We start from the raw sequence: 22,742 nt of genomic DNA on the forward strand, positions 1-22,742 counted from the left end.
CAGGCTGATGGCCTTGAGATAGAAGCTGTTTTTCAGTCTCTCGGTCCCTGCTTTGATGCACCTGTACTGACCTTGCCTTCTGGATGATAGCGGGGTGAACAGGCAGTGGCTCGGGTGGTTGATGTCCTTGATGATCTTTATGGCCTTCCTGTGACATCGGGTGGTGGAGGTGTCCTGGAGGGCAGGTAGTTTGCCCCCGGTGATGCGTTATGCAGACCTCACTACCCTCTGGAGAGCCTTACGGTTGTAGGCGGAGCAGTTGCCGTACCAGGCGGTGATACAGCCCGACAGGATGCTCTCAATTGTGCATCTGTAAAAGTTTGTGAGTGATTTTTGTGAGACAAATTTCTTCAGCCTCCTGAGGTTGAAGAGGCGCTGTTGCGCCTTCTTCACCACGCTGTCTGGGTGGGTGGACCAATTCAGTTTGTCCGTGATGTGTACGCCGAGGAACTTAAAACTTACTACCCTCTCCACTACTGTCCTGTCAATGTGGATAGATGGGGTACTCCCTCTGCTGTTTCCTGAAGTCCACGATCAGCTCCTTTGTTTAGTTGACGTTGAGTGTGAGGTTATTTTCCTGACACCACACTCCGAGGGCCCTCACCTCCTCCCTGTAGGCCGTCTCATCGTTGTTGGTAATCAAGCCTACCCCTGTAGTGTCGTCTGCAAACTTGATGATTGAGTTGGAGGCGTGCATTACCATGCAGTCGGGGGTGAACAGGGAGTAAAGGAGAGGGCTCAGAACACACCCGTGTGGGGCCCCAGTGTTGCGGATCAGCGAGGTGGGGATGTTGTTTCCTACCCTCACCACCTGGGGGCGACCCATCAGGAAGTGCAGTACCCAGTTGCACAGGGCGGGGTCGAGACCCAGGGTCTCGAGCTTGATGATGAGATTGGAGGGTACTATGGTGTTAAATGCTGAGCTGCAGTCGATGAACAGCAGTGTGGTTGGGTTAAGGCAGTGTGGTAGGTCCACAGACGATTGCGTCGTCTGTGGACCTATTGGGGCGGTAGGCAAATTGGAATGGGTCTAGGGTGTCAGGTAGGGTGGAGGTGATATGGTCTTTGACTAGGTTCTTAAAGCATTTCATGATGACGGAAGTGAGTGCTACGGGGTGGTAGTCGTTAAGCTCAGTTACCTTAGCTTTCTTGGGAACAGGAACAATGGTTGCCCTGTTGAAGCATGTGGGAACAGCAGACTGGGATAAGGATTGATTGAATATGTTTAAATGTTTTACTCACGTCGATTGCAGTGAAGGAGAGTCTGCAGGTTTTGGTAGCGGGCCGTGTCAGTGGCACTGTATTGTCATCAAAGCGAGCAAAGAAGTTGTTTAGTCTGTCTGGGAGCAAAACGACGGGGCTGGTTTCCTTTTTGTAATCCGTGATAGACTGTAGACCCTGCCACATACCTCTTGTGTTTGAGCTGTTGAATTGCGACTCTACTTTGTCTCTATACTGACGCTTAGCTTGTTTGATTGCTTTGCGGAGGGAATAGTTACACTGTTTGTATTCGGTCATGTTTCCGGTCACCTTGCCCTGATTAAAAGCAGTGGTTCGCGCTTTCAGTTTGGCGCGAATTCTGCCATCAATCCACGGTTTCTGGTTTGAGTAGGTTTTAATAGTTGATGTGGGTACGACATCACTGATGCACTTGCTAATAAACACGCTCACCGAATCAGCGTATTCGTCAATGTTGTTGTTTGACGCAATGCGGAGCATATCCCAATCCACGTGAAATCCGATTGGTCGGAACAGCTTTGAACAGACCTGAGCGCGGGAGCTTCCTGTTTTAGTCTCTGTCTATAGGCTGGAAGCAACAAAATGGAGTCGTGGTCAGCTTTCCGAAAGGATGGCGGGGGAGGGCCTTATATGCGTTGCGGAAGTTAGAATAACAATGATCCAGGGTTTTACCAGCCCTGGTAGCACAATCGATATGCTGATAGAATATAGGGAGTCTTGTTTTCAGCTACAATGAATGCAGCCTCAGGATCTGTGGTTTCCAGTTTACATAGAGTCAAATAAAGTTTGTTTAGGGCCATCGATGTGTCTGCTTGGGGTGGAATATATGTGGCTGTGATTATAATCGAAGAGAGTTTTCTTGGTAGATAATGCGGTCGACATTTGATTGTGAGGAATTCTAAGTCAGGTGAACAGAAGGACTTGAGTTCCTGTATGTTGTTATGATCACACCACGTCTCGTTAATCATTAGGCATACCCGCCCCCTCTTCTTACCAGAAAGATGCTAGTTTCTGTCGGTGCGATGCATGAAGAAACCAGCTGGCTGTACCGACTCCGATAGCGTGTCTCAAGTGAGCCATGTTTCCGTGAAGCAAAGAACGTTACAGTCTCTTATGTCTCTCTGGAATGCTACACTTGCTCGGATTTCATCTACCTTGTTGTCAAGAGACTGGACATTAGCGAGTAGTATGCTCGGGAGCGGTGCGCGATGTGCCCGTCTCCGGAGCCTGACCAGAATACCGCTTCGTCTGCCCCTTTTAAGGCGTCGTTGTTTTGTTTCGCTGGCTGGGATCTGATCCATTGTCCTAGGTGGTGGGCAAAACAGAGGATTCGCTTAGGGAAAGTCGTATTCCTGGTCGTAATGATGGTGAGTTGACGTTGCTCTTATATCCAGTAGTTCCTCCCGACCGTGTGTAATAAAACCTAAGTTTACCTGGGGTACCAATGTAAGAAATAACACGTAAAAAAACTAAATACTGCATAGTTTCCTAGGAACACGAAGCGAGGCGGCCATCTCTGTCGGCACCGGAAGAATATGAGACTGAATAACGTGACGATTAATAATTGACTGCTATTGAGAGTAAAGATCTTCAGATCTTTAAGAGAGTGGATTCGGGAGATAACCGACCTATATATATATGAATGTTTCCGTGGTGCCCCAAGTTATTAATGGCTTAATTGTTGCATGGTTTAATTAAATCACGTAATCAATTAAACGTTAGGTAATTGATTTGATAAAATAGCATGTCATATAATTTAATCATAGTCAGAGACACGACAACTGCGTCTGCAGCAGGCGTGATACCCTCTATCATGGCATTGAAATGCCTGCTCAGCAAAACTGCCGACACACACCGTGGGGTTAAATCTTACAAAAGTACTCAAGGCTGTGAACAAGCGATTCGGTGGTATTCCCTCTGAGCCTCTTTACTGTGTCGCCACCATGCTCACTGCTAGGTACAAGGACCGCTACTTCGATGCAGACAAGAAAAAGGGTTTACGTGAAGTGTTACATATTGTACACTACACAGCTGGACAAGATGGAAACGGACATGGTGACAGTGCGCATTGAGGAAGAGAGGCCACGGACAGACAGAGCTGAAACTTCAATCGTTGACATGTATGATGAAATCCTGGTTGAGACTGAACAAATGAACAACGAAACAGCACAGCAAGTAAGTGAAAGAAAAAGGTTTTGATTACGTTTTACTGGTAATGGGGACATACGTAAATGCCAACAAAATAACTTTTTGGTCAGTGTGGTTTGGTGTGTATGTGGTGTGTGTAACCTTTATTTAACAAGGCAAGACAGTTAAGAACAAATTATTATTTACAATGATGGCCAAACTCGGACGACGCTGGGCCAATTGTGCACTGCCCTACAGGACTCCCAATCAGGGCCGGATGTGATACAGCCCGGATTTGAACCAGGGACTGTAGTGATGCCTCTTGCACTGAGATGTGTGTGTGTTAACTATTTAACTGTACTAGAATGCTTAAAAGGCCACAAAAATGTTAAATATCGTTTATCGTAATCATTTTTTGGGGGGCAAGGAAAATATTCGATATCGGTATTGGACAAAAATGTCATATCGGTGCATCCCTAGTTTACTTGATTTGATTGAGTCAAATTAAGCACATATTTACCCACGCAACATACGGAAGCTGTTTACCATCTATTAGTGTATGCCAACATACAAATTACTTTATATTATCAAAAGGGTTTTAAGTGGATTGACCCTGAATGCATCTAGGTGCACTGTTTCGCAGCAACAAACATATACAAACTAATAAATCCACATGTTCCTAATGTAATAAAAACATTTGGCCGAAGTATACATTTCACTAATTGAAGCGGTGTTCATTAAACCCATATTTTAGCTAGACCAGTTTACTGATGAGACTACAACATACATGTCTGAGAGAAAAAAAGCGACACTATCACAAATCACAAGGTCATAATCTATTCCCTGATGATTTAGTAGACACAGTACAACATTTTTGTGTCTATTGTGTCCGTCTGTTTCTATACCATGACAAACCATGAAAATGTTTTCTTATGGTATGGCTCAGCCAAGGACAGCGAGAGCATACATAATCTTCCTGGACTCCCCATGGAGAATGGGAGTTGTTTTTGTGATGGCAACACAATGATCTAAAGAGCATTGCCTAATGACAAATGAGTGATTTGTCAAGTACAACAGCACTGAACGTCACAAAATATAGTAAAGTTATTTCAATTGCACTCTGTACTTGTAATCCAAGAATGTGAAAAACTAAATTGTAGATGAACAATTGCACAATAACAAGCAAGGCTAAACATGATAAAACCCACCCCACATATGCTCTCTCTAATTCTCTCTTTCTTTCTCTCTCTCGGAGGACCTGAGCCCTAGGACCATGCCCCAGGACTACCTGACATGATGACTCCTTGATGTCCCCAGTCCACCTGACTGTGCTGCTGCTCCAGTTTCAACTGTTCTGCCTTATTATTATTTGACCATGCTGGTCATTTATGAACATTTGAACATCTTGGCCATGTTCTGTTATAATCTCCACCATGCTTCTACACCTGCATTGCTTGCTGTTTGGGGTTTTAGGCTGGGTTTCTGTACAGCACTTTGAGATATCAGCTGATGTACGAAGGGCTATATAAATACATTTGATTTGATAAAACATTGCCCTCAATCCTTGATCACCATGTTGTGCACAGTAGCCTGCAAGAGTCCAGCAGATATAGTAACAGGAACCCCACACTGACCAAGGACCGTCACTGATGGCACAGCCCCACCCCCTGACCAGGTCGTGCACAAACAAATCACATTAGAGAAGCTGTCAGTCAAATATGAATCATAGTGTATCCAGCCAGAAATGGCCCTGTGAATAATCTCTGGAGCTGGAAAGATAATGCTGCTTTAGCTTTCTACTGGACATTTAATAACGTTACGTCACTATGATATTATTTACAGACGAGGAAGGGAATGAAGTAAAGCATTACTTGCAATTAAAAAATATGTGAATATCAATTACCAACTATTATCTGGGGCTAGATCAGTCACATTGCCCTAACATGGAATATCGCTAAGCATACACTATGTCAGGAGTTTTTCAGGAAAATAATAAACCAAATGGAGCTAAGCATAGGCAAACCTGGTAAGTCTGCTTTCCAACAGACACTGGGAGATGAATTCACCTTTCAGCTGGGCAATAACAATAAACAATAAAACACAAGGCCAAACCTACACTGGATTTGCTTACCAAGAAGACTGATTGTTCCTGAGTGGCCAAGATATAGTTTTGACTTAAATCTGCTAGAAAATCTATGGCAAGACTTGAATATGGTTGTCTAGCAATGATCAACAACCAATTTGACAGAGCTTGAAGCATTTTGAAAATAATAATAAGCAGATAATGTACAATCCAAGTGTGCAAAGCTTTTGGATAGTTAAAGAGAAAGACCCACAGCTGTAGTCACTGCCAAAGGTGATTCTAACATGTATGTTAGAATCATTACAGTGGGAATTCTTACAGTGCATTTGGAAATAATTCAGACCACATGACTATTTACACATTTTGTTACATTACAGCCTTATTTTAAAATGGATTAAATAAATGTTTTTCCTCATCTACACACAATACCCTATAATCACCAAGCGAAAACAGTTTTTTAGACATATCAGCAAATCTATTCAAAATTATTTACATAACTATTCAGACCATTTGCTATGATACTCAAAATTGAGCTCAGGTGCATCCTGTTTCCATTGATCATCCTTGAGATGTTTCTACAACTTGATTGGAGTCCACCTGTCTATATAAGGTCCCACAGTTGACAGTGCATGGCAGAGCAAAAACCAAGCCATGAGGTTAAAGGAATTGTCAGTAGAGCTCCAAGACAGCATTGTGTCGAGGCACAGATCTGGGGAAGAGTACCAAAACATTTATGCAGCATTGAAGGTCTTCAACAACACAGTGGCCTCCGTCACTCTTAAAGTTTGGAACCACCAAGACTCTTCCTAGAGCTGGCCGCCTGGCCAAACTGAGCAATCAGGGAAGAAGGGACTTGGACAGGGAGGTTACCAAGAACCCAATGGTCACTCTGAAAGAGTTCATCTGAAGATGGGAGAACCTTGACAGAAGGATAACCATCTTTGCAGCACTCCACCAATCAGGTCTTTATGGTAGAGTGGCCAGACGGAAACCACTTCTCAGTAAAATGGCAAATGACAGCTAACTTGGAATTTGCAAAAAGGCACCTAAAGGACTCTAGACCTTGGTTCCCTGGTCTGAGGAAACCAAGATTGAGCTCTTTGGCCTGAATGCCAAGCGTCACGTCTGGAGGAAACCAGGCACCGCTGATCACCTAGCCAATACCATCCTTACGGTGAAGCATGGTTGTTGCAGCATCATGCTGTGGGGATGTATTTCAGCGGCAGGGACTGGGAGACTAGTCAGGATTGAGGGAAAGATGGAGCAAAGTACAGGAGAAATCATTCATGAAAACCTGCTCAGGACCTCAGACTGGGGCGAAGGTTCACCTCCTAACAGGACAACAACCCTAAGCACACAGCCAAGACAACGCAGGAGTGGCTTCGGGACAACTCTCTGAATGTCTTTGAGTGGCCCAGCCAGAGCCCAAACATGTCTGTAGAGACCTGAAAATAGCTGTGGAGCAAAGCTCCTCATCCAACCTGACAGAGCTTGAGAGGATCTTCAGAGACGAATTGGAGAAACTACCCAAATACAGTTGTGCCAGGATTGTAGAGTCATACCCAAGAAGACTAGAGGCTGTAATCGCTGCCAAAGGTGCTTCAACAAAGTACAGAGTAAAGAGTAAATACTAAATAAGTACATAAGTACTAAATACTTATGTACATATGATATAAGTTTGCAAAAAATAATTAAAACCTGTTTTTCCTTTGTCATTATGGGGTATTGTGTGTAGATTGAGGACTTTTTGTGTGTGTGTGTGTGTGTGTGTGTGTGTGTGTGTGTGTGTGTGTGTGTGTGTATGTGTCTATACACACATTCTCAACCTGATGCAGGACTCCATCACTCTCCTTAATTCAAAAAGCCCTTACACAGCCCGGAGGTGTGTTGGGTCATTGTCCTGTTGAAAAACAAATGATAGTCCCACTATGTGCAAACCAGATGTGATGGCGTGTCACATTACAGGGAAAGGTTTTACAGTGTAAAGTAGACACATGCTATAGGCCAGAATAATTACTCAATTTGCCCATTGACTAAGAGAGAGGACATATGCCAGTCATTAAGATTGTATGTGTGAAGTCATCGTGTAGTACTCCTCTGTGACTTGATCATTCATTCATACTTACTTACAAACACACATCATCAAGTAGTGCATAAGCCATGCATAGTCTACGCATAGCAGCCAAAACATTGGTTGGAAAATATTTCACTCCGGTGTTGGAATTACAAATGCATTGTAGGCTTCTGAGTTAATGACAAAAGATGATGTTGTATTTTAAGGGAAGTGTCTTGCTAGTTGCTCCACTACGAGGCGTCTTTAAGCAGAAAGAGTTAAAGGGCTGTTCCACGTGCATGTAGATATATTTCTGGGATGCAGGAGCTATAGGTTCACAGAGAACAGCTGATCTTATGGTAAGGTCATTCCTTGTCTGTAGTTGTGGTTTCTAGACATACTGACATACTGAACACGGATGTGTGGGGACGTTTGAGGAGGTTTTGCCAAGTGGATGTGTGGAGATGTGCCATTGAAATGCTAATGCTAGATACATATTCATCACAGATATTGCATTTCATGTCATAAACGACTATGATCGATTTAGAGTGTGGATGGACGAGCAAAGCAAACCTCAACCAATGACTCCAGAGATCCCCACCCTTTTTTAATTTTTTTTTTATTTTACCTTTATTTAACTAGGCAAGTCAGTTAAGAACAAATTCTTATTTTCAATGACGGCCTAGAACAGTGGGTTAACTGCCTGTTCAAGGGCAGAACGACAGAGGTTTGAACTTGCAACCTTCCGGTTACTAGTCCAACGCTCTAACCACTAGGCTACCCTGCCGCCCCTTGAGTTTTAGGGGACCAAAAATTACACTTCTAGGCCACAGCCAAGGCGAGACCAGGAACCGGCAAACATAATCATTACAATTACAACTCAAAGTATCCTCCTACAACGTGGGGTCCAACTTTATCAGAACTCTTCACGTGTTCATCATGCTGAAAAATAAACATTACAGTTATTCCACAATGATGGGAAATACATGGTGTCATAATTATTTTACAATTTAGTAAATTTGCATACGCTCTTACACAGAGCGACTTACAGTAGTGAGTGCATACATTTTTCGTACTGGCCCCGCGTGCGAATCAAACAACTCTGGCGTTGTAAGTGCCATGCTCTACCAACTGGGCCACACGGGAATTATAAAACATACTGTACTTCACAGTTTCAGTTTCTAGGATGCCATTCAAGAACTACGCAGCACCGTCATCTTTTCAAATGTTTCAAATTAGCTTCTCACAGCCGGGTTTCATGAACTGCTTAAGTTAAGTTTTAAAGAAACAGCTCTTTGTGTTAGCTTGCAGACGGGCACAGTAAAGTGAAAAGACACTTCCTTCTTCTCCCTCAACATTTACTCACTGTAACCACTGGCATTCCCTATACATGAACATCCTCTCCACTGAGTCAGATCAGGACACATCAAGTTGTTTAATGATATCTGATGTACAACAGTCAATCACAACCTGTCGATGTGGTCATCCTTTTGATGACCTTGCGCTTTGTGATGCTACTATAAACGGTCTATTACAGTAATCTTATAGCAAGGCCCAATGATGATAACAGAGACAGAGGTTTTGCAAGGCAGTGCACTATAACTGACACATCCCAGTCCCACATCCCACAATCCATATAAGGAGCACGGGCAATTCCATTCCCACACAGTTTATCATTATGATTACACGGAAACGTTGTTGTGTATTTTTTTGGAAAGCCAACCTCCTCCCACAGCTTTCCCTACAGGGAAGTGAAAGGCCAGGCACAACTCATCAACTTAGTTTGCTCCAGTGTGACTAATGCATTGTAACATGCAAACTCAGGTTGATACTTCAATGTGTCATGTTTCCTCTCCTCCAGGGACATATTTAGCCTATGCATATGCACACAAGTGCATACAAGGTCTCTCTGCCTCTTCTCTCTCTCCATTTTACTTTCTCTCACCCCAACAGGCCTCTTAGTAACAGAAGACTTCTTAAGCATCCTACTTCAAGGACACAAGGCAGACTAAATAAAATATGTAACAGCATTCTAGTGCCTCTTAACTTCATCCCAATTGTAATTACCCAGCTGCTCACAAACAGATGTATAGTAGCAATAAGCTCAGATGCACCCTTCAATCTTAGCTTTAGTAGAACACACACCAGGGTGGTTTGCAATTGTCAGTCAGGGTGGTTTGCAATTATGGTCTGCAATATATGCCAAATGAGCCAAGTAGGAGCATACTACCAGGGGTTGAAACATAAACCATGTGGACTGTATCAGCACATATGGGTATACAGGGCAGTTCAAAATAAACTACATTTTCTATGAGATTTAATATATTTTTTATATAAGCCAGACACTTTAACACAATACTATGCAACTCAATCCTTGCAAAGATTTTAATGAACGAAACCCAAAATCTTGCAGCATACTCCAAGCAGAATAGGAATAATGAAAGATGGGCAATGTAGCCTTTGTGTTTATTTCTTACGATTTGCAAACAAAGTGAAGTGAACACGGCTTCCCAGTGTCCTCCCTATTGATGGAATGGTAAACAGTTCACAGCCAATTCCCACTTCAGATTAGCAGGAAAATGGCTAAATTGACCTCTATCTAGACTCATTCTCCTCAGAGATGGACAATTCATCCATATCCACTCCCTCTCATCTAATCTCTCCCTCCTCTTTTCATCCATCCCATGTCCAACTGCATACCTGATGGGACTGTAAAGGCTGCAGGATTAGATTTCACAGCTGTAATATAATTGTGCTTCTATGGCAACCATTGAATTATTCCTCAGGCAGATGGCAATCTGAATCTTTTCAGCAAACAATGTCAGAGCACGGAAGTGGATCTTGACATTCATATAACAACCCTGGACAACCATGGGCGTGTTCTGTATGTGTTCAAGTGTATGAACCTAGTGAACAGAAACAGCAGTGATACCATTACTCTCAAGATAATAAAAACAAGTGATTCATTCAACTACACATTTATTTAACATATTCTGTGGTGTCAAATTGGTGCTGATAAAGAAAAGGAGATGAAGAGATACTCATGCATGGATTTAGCCAATGGGTCAGCATTACTGAATGTAGTCACTGGTTACTTGAGTCAAGATGAGGAAGTACATAAGCTTAGTACATAGGTTCAGTCAATGCTAAACCATTTTGAGTGAACTTAAACCAATAGTAACTCAAGATTCTAATAATCTGAACTAGGACTTCTGCTAAATTATTTAAATTAGCCCTTCCTTCCTCTTCCTTGTAAGAGTAGACACAGTATATTGAATGCTGTGGAGATACAAAACCCTTTGGTAAAATGTTTTGTCCAATCAAAAGCATAAAGAGTCATGTTGTTACTCCATGGGAATAGTACGTATTTGTAAAGGCCCACGTTACACACAAAATACACATACAGTATAAACTATGCCATTTCTTTGAAATGTCTGTCTTTAACCGAATTGCAATTAAGCAAAAGCCAAACCTGCAAAACACTGTTATTGAAATGATTACCTTACTACCCGGAATGTGAATCAGAACATGGAAAAAAGTAATCATGAAATTAATCATCTCCATTTGAGCATTTGAGTATCTAATCCCATCCAACATATCTCCAGGTGTGGAAAAAAGCCAATATATTATTCATCGACTTCTGGATGAAGCATCTGTTTATCAGTCTAAAATGATCTAGCTTTTTTTTCGTCATTTGATCAGGTATAGAACTGAAGGACATTACAGCACTAATATTGTGAATGAATAACATCTATAATTAATGCGTGAGAATACTGATTAATTTCAATGCTCGGCCTATGTCACATATTTGACCAATTACTGCCAAATGTACCTCAGAGTCTATTTGCTGTTATACAGGCTAATAAGGTTTCTTCACAATAAACAGAGAAAGTGGGGCAAAAAAGTATTTAGTCAGCCACCAATTGTGCAAGTTCTCCCACTTAAAAAGATGAGAGAGGCCTGTAATTTTCATCATAGGTACACTTCAACTATGACAGACAAAATGAGAAAAAAAATCCAGAAAATCACATTGTAGGATTTTTTTATTAATTTATTTGAAAATTATGGTGGAAAATAAGTATTTGGTCACCTACAAACAAGCAAAATGTCTGGCTCTCACAGACCTGTAACTTCTTCTTTAAGAGGCTCCTCTGTCCTCCACTCGTTACCTGTATTAATGGCACCTGTTTGAACTTGTTATCAGTATAAAAGACACCTGTCCACAACCTCAAACAGTCACACTCCAAACTCCACTATGGCCAAGACCAAAGAGCTGTCAAAGGACACCAGAAAAAAAATGTAGACCTGCACCAGGCTGGGAAGACTGAATCTGCAATAGGTAAGCAGCTTGGTTTGAAGAAATCAACTGTGGGAGCAATTATTAGGAAATAGAAGACATACAAGACCACTGATAATCTCCCTCGATCTGGGGCTCCACGCAAGTTCTCACCCTGTGGGGTCAAAATGATCACAAGAACGGTAAGCAAAAATCCCAAAACCACACGGGGGGAACATGTGAATGACCTGCAGAGAGCTGGGACCAAAGTAACAAAGCCTACCATCAGTAACACACTACACCGCCAGCGGCTCAAATCCTGTAGTGCCAGACATGTCCCTCTGCTTAAGCCAGTACATGTCCAGGCCCGTCTGAAGTTTGCTAGAGAGCATTTGGATGATCCAGAAGAAGATTGGGAGAATGTCATATAGTCAGATGAAACCAAAAATATAACGTTTTGGTAAAAACTCAACTTGTCGTGAGTTGCATCCAAAGAACACCATACCTACTGTGAAGCATGGGGGTGGAAACATCATGCTTTGGGGCTGTTTTTCTGCAAAGGGACTAGGACGACTGATCCGTGTAAAGGAAAGAATGAATGGGGCCATGTATCGTGAGATTTTGAGTGAAAACCTCCTTCCATCAGCAAGGGCATTGAAGATGAAACGTGGCTGGGTCTTTCAGCATGACAATGATCCCAAACACACCGCCTGGGCAACGAAGGAGTGGCTTTGTAAGAAGCATTTCAAGGTCCTGGAGTGGCCTAGCCAGTCTCCAGATCTCAACCCCATAGAAAATATTTGGAGGGAGTTGAAAGTCCGTGTTGCCCAGCATCAGCCCCAAAACATCACTGCTCTAGAGGAGATCTGCATGGAGGAATGGGCCAAAATACCAGCAACAGTGTGTGAAAATCTTGTGAAGACTTACAGAAAACGTTTGACCTCTGTCATTGCCAACAAAGGGTATATAACAAAGTATTGAGAAACTTTTGTTATTGACCAAATACTTATTTTCCACCATAATTTGCAAATAAATTCATTAAAAATCCTACAATGAGATTTTCTGGATTTTATTTCTAATTTTGTCTGTCAAAGTTGAAGTGTACCTATGATGAAAATTACAGGCCTCTCTCGTCTTTTTTAAGTGGGAGAACTTGCACAATGGGTGGCTGACTAAATACTTTTTTGCCCAACTGTATCCTTTCAATGGTGTGCCTTTGTTAAGATTATCTGATTTTAGAAAGGTATGTAAACAAATCACAGCACACATTCAATCAATCCAGTCCCCAATAATCCTGTCTGAAAGGTTAAATTCAGGCTCCTGTTATGAACATCACTATTACCTAAATGAAGAGCACACATAAATGTATTTATACAATGGGTGGGTCTAAACCTTGGACACTGATTGGTTAAAAGCTATGAAGTTGAAATGCCTTTTTACTCTGTTGCCTCTCACTGCGCAATCCAATGTCTCATCAGCCCAGGCATGGAAGTTATAGACTTGAACTACACTAATAAAAAGCATCTAGACATTATCTCACATTTCCTTAAGACTAACATGTAGTTTTCAACAGCAGAGATTTGTATAAACCTTGCTGTCTATCTCTCTGACATTTGCAACATTGTTTCAACATTCAGATTCGATCTCCAACTGTCCCATAGTAAGAACGTGTATGGTTCGGGATTCGGGCCGAGAGAGAGCCAGGCAGCTTTTCTCAGCCAGTCGAAATCATGAATCAGCTGGCATCATTTTTATGGATGTAAACAAAGAAATGTCAATTGAAAAAATGTCAAACGAAACGAAGTGCAGCTAGTTTGCAGTGTTTTCAGCTTCAGTTGGAAGTTATTGTGTTAGCTGTGTTGTTGGCTAGCTCCCCTAAATAACAGTGTCCTAAAGAGAGAGCACATTTTCTATGCCAGGTGAAATCGTACCTCATTAGGTAATTGTTACGGATGTCTCCAAATAAATGTCACTAGCAAACAGCTTAAACAAATGTAGCTAATGTTGTTATTATGTCTGCACTGTTGGACTTGACTGTAAATTAGCCGTAGTTGGCTAGCTACAAAGGTTTGCGAAAGTATTTACCCCCCTTGGCATTTTTCCTATTTTGTTGCCTTACAACCTGGAATTAAAATAGATTTTTGTGGGGTTTGTATCATTTGATTTACACAACATGCCTACCACTTTGAAGATGCAAAATATTTTTTGTGAGATTTTTGCCCATTCTTCAAGGCAAAACTGCTCCAGCTCCTTCAAGTTGGATGGGTTCCGCTGGTGTACAGGAATCTTTAAGTCATACCACAGATACTCAATTGGATTGAGGTCTGGGCTTTGACTAGGCCATTCAAAGACATTTAAATGTTTCCCCTTAAACCACTCAAGTGTTGCTTTAGCAGTATGCTTTGGGTCATTGTCCTGCTGGAAGCTGAACCCTCCGTCCCAGTCTCAAATCTCTGGAAGACTGAAACAGGTTTCCCCTCACGAATGTCCCTATATTTAGCGCCATCCATCATTTCTTCAAATCTGACCAGTTTCCCAGTCACTGCCAATGAAAAACACCCCCACAGCATGATGCTGCCACCACCATGCTTCACTGTGGGGATGATGATCTCGGGGTGATGGGAGGTGTTGTGTTTGCACCAGACATAGCGTTTTCCTTGATGGCCAAAAAGCTAAATTTTAGTCTCATTTGACCAGAGTACCTACTTCCATATGTTTGGGGAGTCTCCAACATGCCTTTTGGAGAACACCAAATATGTTTGCTATTTTTTTCTTTAAGTAATGCCTTTTTTCTGGCCACTCTTCAGTAAAGCCCAGCTCTGTGGAGTGTACGGCTTAAAGTGGTCCTAAGGATAGATACTCCAATCTCCGCTGTGGAGCTTTGCAGCTCCCTCAGGGTTATCTTTGGTCTCTTTGTTGCCTCTCTGATTAATGCCCTCCTTGCCTGGCCCTCTCTTGGTAGGTTTGTTGTGGTGCCATATTCTTTCCTTTTCTTAATAATGGATTTAATGGTGCTCCATGGGATGTTCAAAATTTCTGTTATTTTTTTTATAACTCAACCCTTATCTGTGCTTCTCCACAAGTTTGTCCCTGACCTGTTTGGAGAGCTTCTTGGTCTTCATGGTGCCACTTGCTTGGTGGTTCCCCTTGCTTAGTGGTGTTGCAGACTCTGGGGCCTTTCAGAACAGGTGTATATATACTGAGATCATGTGACAGATCATGTGACACTTAGATTGGACACAGGTGGACTTTATTGAACTAATTATGTGACTTCTGAAGGAAATTGGTTGCACCAGATCTTATTTGGGAGCTTCATTACAAAGGGGGTGAATACATATGCACGCAGCACTTTTCTGTTTAAAAAAAATAAATAATAACAAGTTATTTTTTCCCCATTTCACATCACCAATTTGGACTATTTTGTGTATGTCCATTACTTGAAATCCAAATAAAAATCAATTTAAATTACAGGTTGTAATAGAACAAAGTAGGAAAAACGCCAAGGGGGATGAATACTTTTGCAAGGCACTGTAGCAATAGCAAGCAAGGGATAAGAACGTTGCCAGCCAGTATGGCAATGGAACATTTAGAATGAACGACTGAGTCATGTTCATATACACAGAACAAAAAGACTGAGCGACTGGGTCGGTCTCTGGCAACCGAACCAATGGAATGAACGACCAGCCGGATTGGGTAGCAACCCTACATTTGTGTCGGGACTATATTTTGTGGAAGGATGAAATAGTCCCATAGTAAATACAGAAAAGAACATGTAGGGGTTGGGAGTCGGCACGAGAAATACAGGCAGGCAGCTTTTATCAGCCAGTCGAAATCACGAATCAGCATAGTTTTTATGGCTATATACAAAGAAATGTCAATAGAAAACAGGTAAAACGAAACGAAATGAAGCTAGTTTGCAGTCTACCCAGCTTCGGTTTGACGTGAGTGAATTAGCTGTGGTGTTGGCTAGCTCCTCTGAAGAACAGTGTCCTGAGGAGAGCACATTTTCTATGCCAGGTGAAATATCGCATCATTAGCTAATTGTTATGAATTTCTCCAATTAAATGTCTCTAGAAATAAATGTCTCCAAATAACCATTGCAATAGAACATTTATTACGAAACGTTTGGGTCACGTCCATAGCTATAGAACAAAAATACTTAACGACCAGCCTGGCTTGGGTAGCAACCCTAGATTTGTGTCGGGGATATATATATCTTGTGGAAGGATGAAATGGCATGAATAAATTCATCAAAATAACGTTTTTTAATGAAAATATGTCAATCATTATGTTAATATAACCCGTTGTATAAAAGTGATAATGCCCTCGAAGGTGGTGTTTGGAGGATATATTGGCATGGTTTGCCAGCCCTTGTAGAAACCCATGTCAATAGATAACATATCTACTGCACCCCTACCAATTACAGTATCGAGCAATTTCTTAGATACACAGCTAGAATATCTACTTTTAAAAGATGCACATGTCTCATACAGCATCTATCATTGAAGGTGGTCATGGGTGAACCACAGTTGTGACATTAGGCAACCTGCTGCTGTATTTGGGTAGCCTACAAATAAATATCCAATGTGTATCTGCTCCTCGCCCCTGCCTAATTCCGTCTAAACCGGGTGGGCTAACCTCAACACCCTGTCCTTAGTGACGGTGTAAGATACTACAGGTGAATATGAGCTTCTGAAGGCTCAGAAAAGTACATTTTAAACAGGGTTAGATCCACAGTGATCAAACGTTATCAATGAATGCATTCGTGAACATTCTTGGTGGTCGCAAGAGGAACGGGTTTGCTCTACGTACTGTAGTGTAGACGTCGCCAACCTCGTATCATGCCAATTTAAGGAACTCGAATTATTCATGTTGCATTCAAAGCTAGCACACAATATGCCTGCTGCATGGACAATATGAGAATAGATGTTTTGACATCTGCCATATATAAATGCGCTAGGCCTATTCACAGTGCTCGTTGACACGGATTGAATTGTAAAACATGATTGGTTGGGTAGGCTATATCGGTTCGGTCTACATTAGAGAGCTATCTCAGAACTGTTTTTTTGTTTGTTCACTAGGCTCAGGCTGCCATATGAATAGAAGTGGCATCATCAAAGCAGATACATTCTTACCGTAGAGATGTAGGAAATGTGATCTCGCAGCGTCTTGATGAATTATATGGTTTATTGGCTGAGAAAAAAAAACGGTGTTTTTATTCGCTGGTGTTAATGAGAAGTGGATATGAAAACGAAGACTATCTTACTTGCCGCAAACTTCTTACGAAAATATTAATCTTGCTGCCCGGCCAATGATGCTGTTGTACAAAAGTCGCTATGAGCGAAGTAGGCCTGGTCCGTCCCACGGGGCGCATAGTCTACATGAATCTACATCAGGCAGGTAGGAGTGAGCATTACTGCAGAGCGGCGCATCATCTACATCCCTCAATTCGTAATGATGATAGCTGCTGAACGTTCCATGATAGTAATTTTCTCTGATTCTCTGTTTTTCCTGTAAACACGCCTACGTATTGAAATTAAAGTGACATCGCACAAGTAGGATACTAGCATAAGTGTAATAGGTCTAATATATATATATATAATAAACAGGGACTTGGCACTGTTTAGCACATAAAGTGAAGATAATTAAAGTCAGATGATTTCCTGGTAGCCTAAAATGTCGTTTTTGTTTTATGTTTAGTCCTTTCTAAGGTGTTTAGCCTGCAATGACTAATTCCTGAACATAGGCTACACACTTAATTATTAGTCTACACCGTTTTATTGAAAGGTTGATTAACGTTCGTATCTTGTTCGAGAATCACACAATAACTACGGTAGGCTATCAACAGAGCCATCTGTTGGTAAGAGAGAGCAAACAGCCAACAACACACACACAAACAATGGATAGCCAACAGTGTCTCGGGGCCTAGGGAGGTGAATAGTGATGGGTATTCCGTTCAGTGAGCTCCCAAACAGTGAGCTCCCAAACGGCTCTATAAAAGAAAATATGTTTTGTATTGTTTCAAGTCAGTTTGCGATAGTTTGACTATGATTGGCGTTAAAGCAATTGTAATTATATTATTAAATTAAATCATACTTAACCACAATGTATTTAAAAATGCATTGGTTTGTTATGAAAAATAATGCTATTAAACATTTGCATTTAGAGTATAACTTTTGAATGTATATAAACAAAGGGCATATAAATCTAACCATTCAAAACGAATACAATCTGAACAGCATAATATAATATTGCACCATATCAGAAGAAAAAAAACTTGCAAAACTGCAGCATCCCACTTAAAACATTGAACTGGTCCATATTTTCTCTCTCTTCTTTATTGCCATGTTATAACCAGCAGCACACAGCAATGCTGACCATATTTTGCTTTTATGAGAGATTTGCATTCAGAAATGCAAGCTGCCTCACTTTCGAGGGGCTGATGCAGTTTCTTCTCCCAGTAATTATTTGTTCTGTTTTCGAGAAGACCCTCTCAGAGGGAACGGATGTGGCCACTATGCAGAGTCTCCCTGTAATGACTTTAGTAAGCCGTGGGTAGACAGAGGCCTTGTTCTTCCACTAGCTCAGATCCTGCTGAGGGATTCCTTCGTGCTGCATCCCCAGTTACTCTCTCGTCAAACAGCATCTGCTCTCTTCTTTCTGTTGCCCTGGTGTCTGAGCCAGCTGACCGCTGGGGCTCTCCCTCCCTGCTGCTTAGGTTATTATTTGAAGAGCCTCATCAATCGCTCTGGCAACACTGAAGGCTAACTTCTTAAACCTGGGGTCAAGTGCAGCGGTTTCTGATAGCACGTGATTATGTTCCATTCTGTGGAACTTTCTGTCTATTGATGAACATAGGGTCTCCATCAACTCTGTCACATGTCCTGTGGTTACATTTGCTTCTCTCTGGTGGCTAGCTGTGATTTGCTGCAGACCCTTGCACAGGAGTACCATTTTTGAGTCTGTCACATAGCTGAAAATAGAGAACAATAACTTATTAGTTCAGGTTAGTTCTTGTCTACTGATACTACATTCTCATCTACTGCTCATATACATATAATACTGGATTAAATAATGATGTTGTAATGCTCCGGGTGTCGTGGGTGTGGAGTCAAATGCAGGAGACAGAGAGTTCAATGCTGCGCGTCCTTTAATCGCACCAATGCACCACAGGGTGCTCACAAAAACTTTACGTTCCCAAAACACAGGGAAAAATGTACAAAATGGGACACAACGTGCCTATACCACAGAGCCGAAGGTTTACAATGAAATAATCCCGCACAACAACCAGGCGGGCCGGCTGTCTAATAAAGACAAACTAATTACACACTCACAGGTGCTACCACTCAACAAACAAGGAGGGGAAGGAAAAACAATCAGTGGCAGCTAATAGGCCGGTGACGACGACCGCCGAGCGCCACCTGCCCGGGAAAGGGAAACACCCTCGGTCGGACTCGTGACAGATGTAGTAATAACTGCTTACTGTACCTCTCTCCACTGATCTCCACAGTGACCTGCTCAAAGGGTTCCAGGACTCTGCATACCTCCTCCACCACCTCCCATTCCTCTTGGGTCAGAGCATCATCAGGTGCATTGACAATGGCCAGGGTAGAGATGATGGCATCCTTTGACTCAAGAAACCGCTTAAACATATAACATGTTGAATTCCACCTTGTAGTGCAGTCTTGTTTAGGCCTCAGCTCAGGCATCCCCATCTGGCATTGTGTAGACTTTAGTTTTTCAGCACCTTCTGTGCTCCTGTGCAAGTATTCCACAGCTGCTTTCACTTTGTCCACAGTGGACTTCATCACCTTCAGAGCATCTCATACAATCAGGTTGATTGTGTGGGCAAGACATGGATGATGGGTTAATTTAAAAATGTTAATGGCTTTGGTTATGTTAGCTGCATTGTCGCTAACACAACAGACCACTTTTCCATCTACTTGCCATTCTCTGGCCACTCTCAACAGTTCCTCTGCCATGTTCTCTGAGGTGTGTTTGTCACTGAACTCAAAGCAGTCTAGAAGACAGTTAGACATTGAAAAATCTTCAATGAAGTGTCATGTAACCGACATGTAAGAAGTGATTACTCTTGATGACCAGCAGCCAGTTGTAAGGAAAACTGCAGTAGCTTTTTGGACTCTTTCCCGCACTGAAGCCTTTGTGGTCTCATACAGTTGTGGAATAAGTGATTTTGAAAGGTTATTCCTGCTTGGAATTGTGTACATTGGATTTAGACTATTGCCATAATTTCTAAAACCTCTGTCCTCCACGATCGAAAATGCCTGGAAATTGGTGGCAATCGTTTTAGCCAATGCAATATCAATTTGGCCTTGTTTTGCTACAGACATAGACTTTGGCATACACTCGTCTGTAGAAGACTGCCTTGCTGTGGGTCGCGGAGTAGGTCTACCTGACCGAGTGGATATGCTGGCTCCACCGCTATCACTAGCAGGCCCACTAGTTTATCAAAGCTCCGCTACAGCTAGCTTCATAGTTGGGTGCACAGTTTGCATATACCGGTGTAGGTTGCAAATTCTACACTGTGCTCTAATATTGTCTACATTATGAAAATGCATCCAAATGCTACTGTGCTTCCGACTCATTTTCCAGCTGTTGTTTTCACAGCTGTCCTTCCTCTCTCCTCGGCTGCTAAGTGTGTGACTGAGTGAGTTGGCTCGACCCTTCCTCACGCATCTTTGGTTCATTGGTTGACACTGCGTGTCTGATTGACAGGAACAACAGGTGAGGCTGTGTTAGTCTGAGCAGACAGTCAGAATGAATGTGTATGCGCTTGAGCATTTAGGCCGATATTATTATGATTTTGTTTTTATTCTTTGAATTAGTTAATTCTATTCATTTCAATCTTTTGATTATTCATATCTTATTTTTTAAATAGATTTGGCTCTTCTGATATGCGAGCCGGATCCCAACCTACAAGAGCCCAACATTTACCTACAAGAGCCAGCTCTTAGAGCCAACTCGTTCGCGAACGACCCATCACTAGATGGCGTAGCAGTCAGATGTCTTTGTCCTGTCGTGTCCCTTGTATATATCGTTTTTTACATATTTTTCTTTGCATATCTTTTAAAATATTTTGCTAAACCTCAACATCTAAATACTCTCCTGCAACCCACCTCACCCAATGTAGCGTGGATCTGCTTTTTTTTCTAAAGTATCTATATTTACTTTGGATTTAGAATCCCTCAACTGAAGCTAGCCAGCTAAATACCAGCTATCAGTCAGCAACCCATTGCCAGCGGTCATCAGCTAACCTTCAGCTCGAATAGCTCTCGCCAGTTCTAACCAGAGCATAACGGACCTATTATTTTTATCCCCGGATTCCCACCGCAAACTGAAAATTTTCATCTGGATCTTCACAACTAGTTAACCGCAACCCCGGATGACTACTCCTGGCTAGCGTTTCCATCCACTTAGCTTGAAGCTAGCCCGGCCAGAGCTCCTGTGCTACCACTGAAGCATACTCCTGGGCTACAATATCCGAACCCCTTCTACAGCCGGTACGGAGCATGGAACCCCGCAGATCCCCTACGACTGGAATATCGACATAATCTGCCCAAGGACTCCAACAGGCCCCTCAGGCGCGACACCTGCTGAAGGCCCATTATGCTAGCCAGCTAGGCCTGCTAGCTACCTAGAGCTACTTGGAACCCTACTAATTCCACGACCGGTCTATCGACCTCACCGCATGAAGAGGGAAAAACAGATGTAACCCCATCGCGACGTCCTCCAAAGGCTAATTTTCTAGCCCCTGCTATCTGCTTGCTTGCTAACCCGGCCTGCTAACTGCTAGCCTGCCCTGGTCTACTAACTGCTAGCTTGTTTAGCCCCGGTCTGCTAACTGATAGCTTGTTTAGCCCCGGCCTACTAACTGTTAACTTGTTAGCACAGGCCTGCTAACTGTCTGAATCGCCGTGTCCCCAGCCAGCCCAACCACTCACTGGACCCATATTTATTTTCAATCTCTTTTCGATTTTTAATTTGATTTTACCTTCCGGTAACCTGCCTCACCCAGTGTGATACGGAATCGCAATTATTTTTAATTTTAGAATACATTCAAGAACCTCCAGAAGCTAACCAGCTAATTAGATACAAGCTGTTTAGTCTTTGTTAGCCACTGCTAGCGGCTTTTACCTTCTGCACAGCCAGCCCTGTTTTTAGCCTGGATAATACTCGCCAGTCTACCTGTATCGAACTGTCTCTCCATAACAACACCGGATTCCTGACGTAATCCCTGGACCACTACTTCTGATCTTCACAGCTAGCTTGCACCCAGTACCGAAGCTATCCCTGAGGCCCACCTCCCGGCCTACTCAGCTGTTCACCCGAACCCCACTCATACACGGCTAGAGCCCAATACTCCACCGGATCCTTGCTGTAAACTCTGGACCTTGACTAACGCCACTGCCACGAAGCTAGCACCAGTTAGCCGTGAGCCGGGCACATCTCCCTGCTAGCAAACTAAATTCTACAATACCTCTTTCGCCATCTGGCTTGGATTCTCTGTCGACACGGCCCCCCGCCGCACCAACACGACTGGTCTGCCGACGAATACTCCATCCGCTGTGCCTTCAACCGGCCTCCGTCTGAGCAGACCCCCCCTACCACCCCCGGGCTACTAACTTTAAACGCTGTGTCGCCCGCATGCTAGCGTAGTGGCGGCTTCCCTGTTCCATCTACTGCTGCCCCCTGGACACTATGATCACTTGGCTACATAGCTGATGCCTGCTGGACTGACCATTAATCACGGTACTCCATTCTGTTTATTTATGTTTTATCTGTCGGCCCCAGCCGTGAACTCAGGCTCTGTGTGTAGTTAATCCGACCCCCTCTGCCTAGTCATCGCCATTTTACCTGCTGTTGTTGTGTTAGCTGACTAGCTGTTGTTGTCTCACCTGTTGTTTTAGCAAACTCTCCCAATCAAGACCTGCAATTACTTTATG

General features: G+C 42.7%; 1 protein-coding gene across 2 annotated transcripts in view; it reads right to left on the bottom strand.

Annotated features, from left to right (window-relative positions):
- LOC139381509 (receptor-type tyrosine-protein phosphatase epsilon-like) overlaps positions 1-17,650 on the bottom strand; it is a 72,944-nt gene extending 55,294 nt beyond the window's left edge. The window contains exon 1 of one of the 2 annotated variants that reach the window (XM_071125114.1): positions 16,914-17,650. The gene's annotated coding sequence lies outside the window, so the exon portion shown is untranslated. The remainder of the gene's footprint in view (positions 1-16,913) is intronic. The other variant, XM_071125115.1, reaches the window with a different exon arrangement.
- Between the last annotated feature and the right edge of the window lie 5,092 nt (positions 17,651-22,742).

This window comes from Oncorhynchus clarkii, chromosome 23, assembly GCF_045791955.1.
Source record: "Oncorhynchus clarkii lewisi isolate Uvic-CL-2024 chromosome 23, UVic_Ocla_1.0, whole genome shotgun sequence".
In the NCBI taxonomy this organism is placed as follows: domain Eukaryota; kingdom Metazoa; phylum Chordata; class Actinopteri; order Salmoniformes; family Salmonidae; genus Oncorhynchus; species Oncorhynchus clarkii.